At 44.4% G+C, this 8,931-nt stretch overlaps 1 non-coding gene across 1 annotated transcript; it reads left to right on the plus strand.

Annotated features, from left to right (window-relative positions):
* Positions 1-7,600: 7,600 nt before the first annotated feature.
* On the plus strand, positions 7,601-7,672 carry TRNAS-GGA (transfer RNA serine (anticodon GGA)). The gene has a single exon. It is a non-coding gene; the product is annotated as a tRNA-Ser (tRNA).
* Positions 7,673-8,931: the final 1,259 nt, after the last annotated feature.

Genomic DNA, 8,931 nt, shown 5'->3' on the forward strand with positions numbered 1-8,931 from the left:
TCCAGTGGTGGTGACAGCCGTGGAATGATCCTGGGGGCTACGACTTGTGCAAAGTTTCCTCCCAAAGTCTCTGATGCTGAATTCCTACACGTCTTCCATGACCTTTGACCTTCCTCCATGCTAAACAGTATCTTCGGAGTTGGCAGGCAAGCCCCGGGCTCTGGTGTGTTGAACCTGCTGTTGAAATGCTAGGTGTGGGAACAAGATGGGGTAGTCAGCAGAGCCCCTCTAGGCTTGGTGAGGAAAGGGGCTGATGAATCACTGATACTGATCAATTTCCTGCTCCCTCTTCCTGAATTTCCTCATATGACACCAGAGTGTCCTGGTTCATCTGGTGGGTAGTCCTCAGGCTCCCTGGGCCTCTGCTGAGCTGGTCTGATGTCACGCTAGGATGGGACCTAATTTTTGGACCAATCTCATTCACCTAAGTAGCTTTCCACCAACTAGGAGAGGTCATAGCAGGGAATGGAGACCCCAAACGGGTGGTCAATGTCTGGCACCGCTTGAGGGTTTCTCACAGAGGCAGCACAGTCCAGGCTTCCTAAAAGATCCCACTTTGGTGGCAGAAGGAAAAAACCGCTTGTTATTTTTCTTGTTTGTCTATCTGTTTATTTATACTTATGTATTGCTTATATTTTGATTGTAGACTCTGTTCTGTATGTGCATGTAGGGGGAGCAGAGAGAGAAAGATATTGTGGGTGTGGATGGTACTTGAGTGTTGCTCCATCTCCTGGGGGCACACGAGTAACCCAGTCTACCCTGTTTGGGGATATACAGTGCAGTGGTGGTGGGAGCAGGGAGAGGGTGGGAGGCCCTGGCCCCAGACCTCAGAGACTCCAGACCTCCTGCAGCTCAGTGGTACTTCCCACGGGAGGCCTCCAGGCAGAGTCATTGTCCCACGTCCTTGTGCATGTGGGTTGGTTTCTCACTGTCCCCTGGCCGCACTCACTGAGGTCTGGTCCATGACTCACTCTCACTGGCCCCGATGCCCAGAGCTAGGTGAGAACTCCACGGACACTGGTGGAACCAGCAAGTGAGGTATTGTCAGAAAGGTTCAGGGGAAGACTGTTGGAATTCTGAGGTGGGAGAAATCACTTGTCAGGTGGAGGAATCAGGGACAGCTTGGTTGGGGGCATCCTTTGAATAGCCTTGGAGCATTGCCAGCAGCTGACACACTTTGGGGAGGTGGCAGTGAGATGGTGATCAGAGACAGACACTTGCTCTGTCTATGATCATTAGGGCTGTGCTGAGCATTGACCTGGGCTTCCAGAAGGAGTTAGGGGAGGGGCAAGAAGGGAGGGAGTGTGGGTGGAGCACTCGCTGTAGGGTATCAGGACACAACACTGCTTCTCAGTTGCCACCCTGGAGGATGGAAACTCTAATGCAGCCCGGAGCTTGTGCTCGCCTCCTGAAAAGCTTTCCAGATCTTGACTGGAACAGGTGTGTAGGGGGGATTTATTGTTATTAATTCTGTGACCCTGACAACCAAAGGAATTTGCTTTCTGTTATGTCATCTATGCAGACAGTGTTGAGAGGTGACCCTAGGGTTACTTCTGCTCAAATTTGGGATGGTGGAGAATCCACTCAAATTTGCAAAGATCATTCCTGATCTGCTTCCCAGTCTCTTAAAGGTAAGGCTGGCGCATCTAGGCTGAAGCTGGAGAGTGGGAGGAAGTGGTGGGGTCCATTCCCAGAAGGCTCCCTGAGATTCTCATCTACAGACAGCACTGTTCCTATTCTGGTGGTGCCAATCATAGACCCAGTGGGAGATTCCTGCCCTGAGCGGGGATATTTGATTTTCTCTTTCTTTAGCTTCTGCTTGGTGGTGCTACTGAGGACTTGTCACACACAGTTGTCACATGAGGTTTCTCCAGGGTTGCTGGGATGTCTTTGCTGGTTTCCATGTGAGCACCAATCAGCAAATTTTAATTTTTGCAGCTGTGTCTTCTGGTAGTGAAAGCTTCTGAATTTATCTATACTCTAATTTATATTCTTCTTATTTATTTATACTCTAATCTCTTCATGGAGTTAACAGAAGCAGAAGATATTAAGAAAAGGTGGCAAGAATACACAGAAGAACTGTGCAAAAAAGATCTTCACCACCCAGATAAGCACGATGGTGTGATCACTCACTTATAGCCAGACACCCTGGAATGTGAAGTCAAGTGGGCCTTTAGGAAGCATCACTACTAACAAAGCTAGTGGATGTGATGAAATTACAGTTGAGCTATTTCAAATACTAAAAGATGATGCTGTGAAAGTGCTGCACTCAATATGTCAGCAAATTTGGAACACTCAGCAGTGGCCACAGGACTTGAAAAGGTCAGTTTTCATTCCAATCCCAAAGAAAGGCAATGCCAAAGAATGCTCAAACTACCACACAATGGCACTTATTTCACAGGCTAGTAAAGTAATGCTCAAAATTCTCCAAGCCAGGCTTCAACAGTATGTGAACCGTGAACTCCCTGATGTTCAAGCTGGTTTTAGAAAAGGCAGAGGAATCAGAGATCAAATTGCCAACATCTGCTGGATCATCAAAAAAGCAAGAGAGTTCCAGAAAAACATCTATTTCTGCTTTATTGACTATGCCAAAGCCTTTGACTGTGTGGATCACAATAAAGTGTGGAAAATTCTGAAAGAGATGGGAATACCAGACCACCTGACCTGAATCTTGAGAAACCTATATGCAGGTCAGGAAGCAATAGTTAGAACTGGACATGGAACAACAGACTGGTTCCAAATAGGAAAAGGAGTACATCAAGGCTGTATATTGTCACCCTGCTTATTTAAGTTATATGCAGAGTACATCATGAGAAATGTTGGGCTGGATGAAGCACAAGCTGGAATCAAGATTGCTGGGAGAAATATCAGTAACCTCAGAGATGCAGATGTTACCACCCTTATGGCAGAAAGTGAAGAAGAACTAAAGAGCCTCTTGATGAAAGTGAAAGAGGAGAGTGAAAAAGCTGGCTTAAAGCTCAACATTCAGAAAGCTAAGATCATGGCATCTGGTCCCATCACTTCAGAGCAAATAGATGGGGAAACAGTGGAAACAATGGCAGACTTTTTTTTTCTGGACTCCAAAATCACTGCAGATGGTGACTGCAGCCATGAAATTAAAAGATGCTTACTCCTTGGAAGAAAAGTTATGACCAACCTAGACAGCTTATTAAAAAGCAGAGACATTATTACTTTGCCAACAAAGGTCCATCTAGTCAAGGCTATGGTTTTTCCAGTAGTCATGTATGGATGTGAGAGTTGGACTATAAAGAAAGCTGAGTGCAGAAGAATTGATGCTTTTGAACTGTGGTGTTGGAGAAGACTCTTGAGAGTCCCTTGGACTGCAAGGAGATCCAACCAGTCCATCCTAAAGGAGATCAGTCCTGAGTGTTCATTGGAAGGACTGATGTTGAGGCTGAAACTCCAATACTTTGGCCACCTGATGGGAAGAGCTGACTCATTGGAAAAGACCCTGATGCTGGGAAAGATTGAAGGCAGGAGGAGTAGGGGACGACAGAGGATGGGATGGTTGGATGACATCACCGACTCATTGGACATGGATTTGGGTGGACTCTGGAAGTTGGTGATGGACAAGAAGGCCTGGCGTGCTGCGGTTCAGGGGGTCACAAAGAGTTGGACACAACTGAGTGACTAAACTGAACTGAATCTTTTCCCAATTCTTACCACCAAGCTTTGCATAAAATCATGTTTTGGGGATAGAAGCAGAACAGTGGCATGTCCATGCCCTCTCTGGCTGTGCCTCCTGTACCTCCTGGAAGCCCTCCAAATCCTTCACTTTTGGGATTTTATGGAATCTTCATCACTTGGGATGATGGATCATTAACTCCATTTTCAATACTTCTCTCTTCTTAAGAGAATGAGGGAAGAACTGAAAATTTCAAGCTTCTAATCATGGCTTGGTCGTTTCGGTGACCAACCCTCAATTAGCAGCCCACCCAGAGTCACTTCTTTAAAGTGACACTCCCATCACCCAGGAGAGTACAAGGGTTTCAAGAGCCCTGTGTCAGGAGTCATGATCAAAGACCAAGTATTAGAACAAAAGATGTTTCCATCGCAAGGGTTTCAGGAGCTCTGTGCAAGAAACAGGGGGCAGAGACCAATGTATACTTTCTATTATCTCTCAGCTCTAAGGAACCCAGACTTCTGAATCATTCACTCTGTGGGATAGGGCTGGGGTGGCATGGGATAGAGTAAAAGCTGATTGGTTCTGTCTAATTGGTTGCATTTCTTTTTTTTTTTTTTGGAGATCTTATTAATGCAAATTTTATTTTAAGAATTGGAACAGAGGAAAATAACATATGCTTGTATTAATGGGAGAAAACAATAGCAATTGCTTCTGCATATTATGGCTGGGTCTCAGATTCAATGAACTCAAGAACATTGCCAATGACTGAACAACAAAGGCATTCGCCATCTGCCTCTGTGGAGACTGAACCCCATGCTGCCATAGCTGTTGACCTTCAACAACCCCCAAGGGAGTTCAGGGTGGAGTGAGGCTCTTTGTGCTCCAGGGAATCGGAGTGTATGTTCCTCGGTTCTTTGTCTGGTCACAACAAAAATTGGAGCGACGGACATCAAAGCCCTTGGCGCGTCACAGCTCTTGGGTCTTGGACAAACTGTGTTATAGCTCTTAGGCAGATCAGTGTTACAGCTCTATTTTATTTAGAAGATAGCAGGAGAATCCATCCTCGAAATGTGAGGACATGCCAACCTAAAGACTTGAAGAGAAGAGAGTGGAGGAGTGTTCGGGGAGAGAGAGAGAGGAGAGAGAGAGTGAGAGTGGGGGGGGGGGGTTGGAGAGAGAGAGTGAGAGAGAGAGAGGAGAGAGAGAGCTCGCGCACGCACGTGGCGGGGGGTGGGGGGCAGGGGAGAGAGAGAGCGATAGAGCGCATGCACGCAGGAGAGAGAGAGTGAGAGAGCAATTGGTTGCATTTCTTAACACCAATAATGAAATGTCAGAAAACAAATGTAAAAAAAAAATACGTTTAAAAATTGCCACACCCAAAATAAAATACTTAAGGCTAAACCTCACCAAGGAAGTGAAAGACTTAAATGCTGAGAACTATAAAACATTAATAAAGGAAACTGAAGGCGACTCAAAGGAATGGAATTATATTGCATGCTCTTGGATTGGAAGAATTAATATTGTTTAAATGGCCTTAAAAGCTTTTGCACAGCAAGGGAAAACATAAACAAATGAAAGCAACCCTCAGGATGGGGGAAAATATTTACAAATGAAGCAACTGATGAGGGATTAATCTCCAAAATATACAAACAGCTCATGTATCTCAATATCAAAAAAACAAACAACCCAATGGGGAAAAAAAAAAAATGGGTGGAAGATCTAAATAGACATTTCTCTGAAGAAGACATAAAGATAGCCAACAAACACATGAAAAGATGCTCAACATTACTAATTCAGTTCAGTTCAGTCATTCAGTCGTGTCTGACTCTTGCGACAGCATAAACCGCAGCACGCCAGACCTCCCTGTCCATCACCAACTCCCGGAGTTCACCCAAACCCATGTCCATTGAGTCGATGATGCCATTCAACCATCTCATCCTCTGTCAACCCCTTCTCCTGCCTTTAAATCTTTCCCAACATCAAGGTCTTTTCCAATGAGTCAGCTCTTCGCATCAGGTGGCCAAAGTATTGGAGTTTCAGCTTCAACATCAGTCCTACCAATGAACACCCAGGACTGATCTCCTTTAGGATAGACTGGTTGGATCTCCTTGCAGTCCAAGGGATGCTCAAGAGTCTTCTCCAACACCACAGTTCAAAAGCATCAACTCTTCAGTGCTCAGCAACATTACTAATAGTGAGGCAAATCAAGACTACAAAGAGGCATCACCTTACACTGGTGAGAATGGCTGCTGTAAAAAAATCTAAACACAACAAATCCTGGAGAGGACGTGGAGAAAAGGGAACCCTTCTGTACTGTTGGTGGGAATGTAAATTGGTACAGCCACTATGGAGAACAGCATGGAGGTGCCTCAAAAAACTAAAAATAGAATTATCATATGACTCAGCAATCCCACTCCTGGGCATATACCTGGAGAAAGTAATTCAAAAGGATATATGTACCACAATGTTCATTGCAGCACAATTTACAACAGCTAGGACTGGAAGCAACCTAAATGTCCATCAACAGAGGAGTGGGTAAAGAAGATTTGGTGTATATAATAGAATATTACTCATCCATTTAAAGGAATGAAACAGTGCCATTTGCAGAGACATGGATAGACCTAGAGCCTGTTATACAGAGTGAAGTAAGTCAGAAACAGAAAAACAAATACCATGTAATAATATCACTTATATACGGAATCTAGAAAAATGGCACAGATGAACTATTCACAAAGCAGAAATAGAGAGACAGATGTAGAGAAAACTTATGGATATCGAAGTGGTAAGGAGGGGAGGTGAAATATATTGGGAAATTGGGGTTGACATATATACACTGCTGTTGCTAAGTCGCTTCAGTCGTGTCCAACTCTGTGAGACCCCATAGATGGCAGCCCACCAGGCTCCCCTGTCCCTGGGATTCTCAACACTGGAGTGGGTTGCCATTTCCTTCTCCAATGCATGAGAGTGAAAAATGAAAGTGAAGTCACTAAGTTGTGTCCGACTCTTAGCGACCCCATGGACTGTAGCCCACCAGCCTCCTCCATCCATGGGATTGTCCAGGCAAGAGTACTGGAGTGGGGTGCCATTGCCTTCTCCGATATATACACTACTATGTATAAAATATTGAGTTTCAAGCCAGCTTTTCACTCTCCTCTTTCACCCTCATCAAGAGGTTCTTTAGTTCCTCTTCACTTTCTGCCATTAGAGTGGTATCACCTGCATTTCTGAGGCTGTTGGTACTTTTCTTGGTAATCTTGATTCCAGCCTGTGATTCATCCCGCTTGGCATTTTGCATAATGTACTCTGTGCTATGCTTAGGCGCTCAGTCATGTCTGACTCTTTGTGACGCCATGGACTGTAGCCTGCCAGGTTCCTCTGTCCATGGGGATTCTCCAGGCAACAATACTGGAGTAGTTTGCCATGCCTTCCTTCAGAGGATCTTCCAGCTCCGAGATCAAACCTAGGTTTCCCACATTGCAGGCATATTCTTTACCCTCTGAGCTACCGGGGAAGCCCAAGAATACTGGAGTGGGTAGCCTATCTCTTCTCCAGGGTATCTTCCAGACCAGGAATTGAATTGGGGTTTCCTGCATTGCAGGTGGATTCTTTACGAGCTGAGCTACCAGGGAAGCCCATAATGTATTCTGCATAGAAGTTAATTAGCCAAGTGACAATAAACAGCCTTGACGTACTCCTTTGCCAGTTTTGAACCTGTCAGTTGTTCCATGTACGATTTGAACTGTTGCTTCTTTACTCACATACAGGTTTCTCAGGAGACAGGTAAGGTGATCTGGTATTCCCTTCTCTTTAAGAATTTCCCACAGTTTGTTGTGATCCACACAGTCATAGACTTCAGCACAGTCAATGAAGCAGATGTTTTTATGGAATTCCCTTGCTTTCACTATGATCCAATGAATGCTGGCCATTTGATGTTTGGTTCCTCTACCTTGGGCTTCCCTGGTGGCTCAGAGGTTAAAGCGTCTGCCTGGAATGCAGGAGACCTGGGTTCAATCCCTGGGTTGGGAAGATCCCCTGAAGAAGGATATGGCAACCCACTCCAGTACTCTTGCCTGGAGAATCCCATGGATGGAGGAGCCTGGTAGGCTACAGTCCATGGGGTTGCAAAGAGTTGGACAGGACTGAGCGACTTTACTTTCACTTTCACTTTCCTCTACCTTATCTAAACCCAGCTTGTACATCTGAAAGTCCTCAGTTTATGTACTACTGAAACCTAGCTTGAAGGATTTTCAGCATAACCTTGCTATCATGTGAAATGGGTGAAATTGTACAGTAATTTGACCATTTTTTTTGGCATTGCCTTTCTTTGGGCTGGAATGAGAACTAATCTTTTTCAGTCCTGTGGCCACTGCTGAGTTTTCTAAATTTCCTGACAGATAGAGTGCAGCAGTTTCACAGCATCATCTTTTAGGATTTGAAACAGCTCAGCTGGAATTTCATCACTTCCACTAGCTTTGTTAGTAATAATGTTTCCTAAGACTCATTTGACTTCACATTCCAGGATATCTGGCTCTAGGTGAGTGACCACACTATTGTGGTTATCAGGGTCATTAAGACCTTTTTTTTTTTTTGTAGTTATTCTGTGTATTTTTGCTACCTCTCCTTAATCTCTCTGCTTCTGTTAGGTCCTTACCATTTGTTCTTTATCATGCCCATCCTTGCATGAAATGTTCCCTTTATATTTTCCCTCTGATTTTCTAGAAGAGATCTCTAGTCTTTCTCCTTTTGTTTTCCTCTATTTCTTTGCATTGTTCATTGAAGAAGACCTTCTTATCTCTCCTTGCTGTTCTCTAGAACTCTGCATTCAGTTGGGTACACCTTTCCTTTTTTCCTTTGCTTTTCACTTCTCTTCTTTCCTCAGCTATTTGTAAAGCCTCCTCAGACAACCACTTTGCCTTCTTGCATTTCTTTTCCTTTAGGATGGTTCTGGTCACTGCCTCCTGTACAATGTTACTAACTTCTGTCCAAAGTTCTTCAGGCACTCTGTCTACCAGATCTAATCCCTTGAATCTATTTGTTACCTTCACTGTATAATCATAAAGGATTTGATTTAGGTCATACCTGAATGGTCTAGTGATTTTTCCAACTTTCTTCAATTTAAGCCTGAATTTTGCAATAAGGAGCTGATGATCTGAGACATAGTCAGCTCTAGGTCTTGTTTTTGCTGACTGTATAGAGCTTCTCCATCTTTGGCTGCAAAGAACATAACCAGTATAATTTTGGTGTTGACTATCTGGTGATGTTCATGTGCAGTCGTCTCTTGTGTT

Source organism: Bos indicus, chromosome 3, assembly GCF_029378745.1.
Source record: "Bos indicus isolate NIAB-ARS_2022 breed Sahiwal x Tharparkar chromosome 3, NIAB-ARS_B.indTharparkar_mat_pri_1.0, whole genome shotgun sequence".
In the NCBI taxonomy this organism is placed as follows: domain Eukaryota; kingdom Metazoa; phylum Chordata; class Mammalia; order Artiodactyla; family Bovidae; genus Bos; species Bos indicus.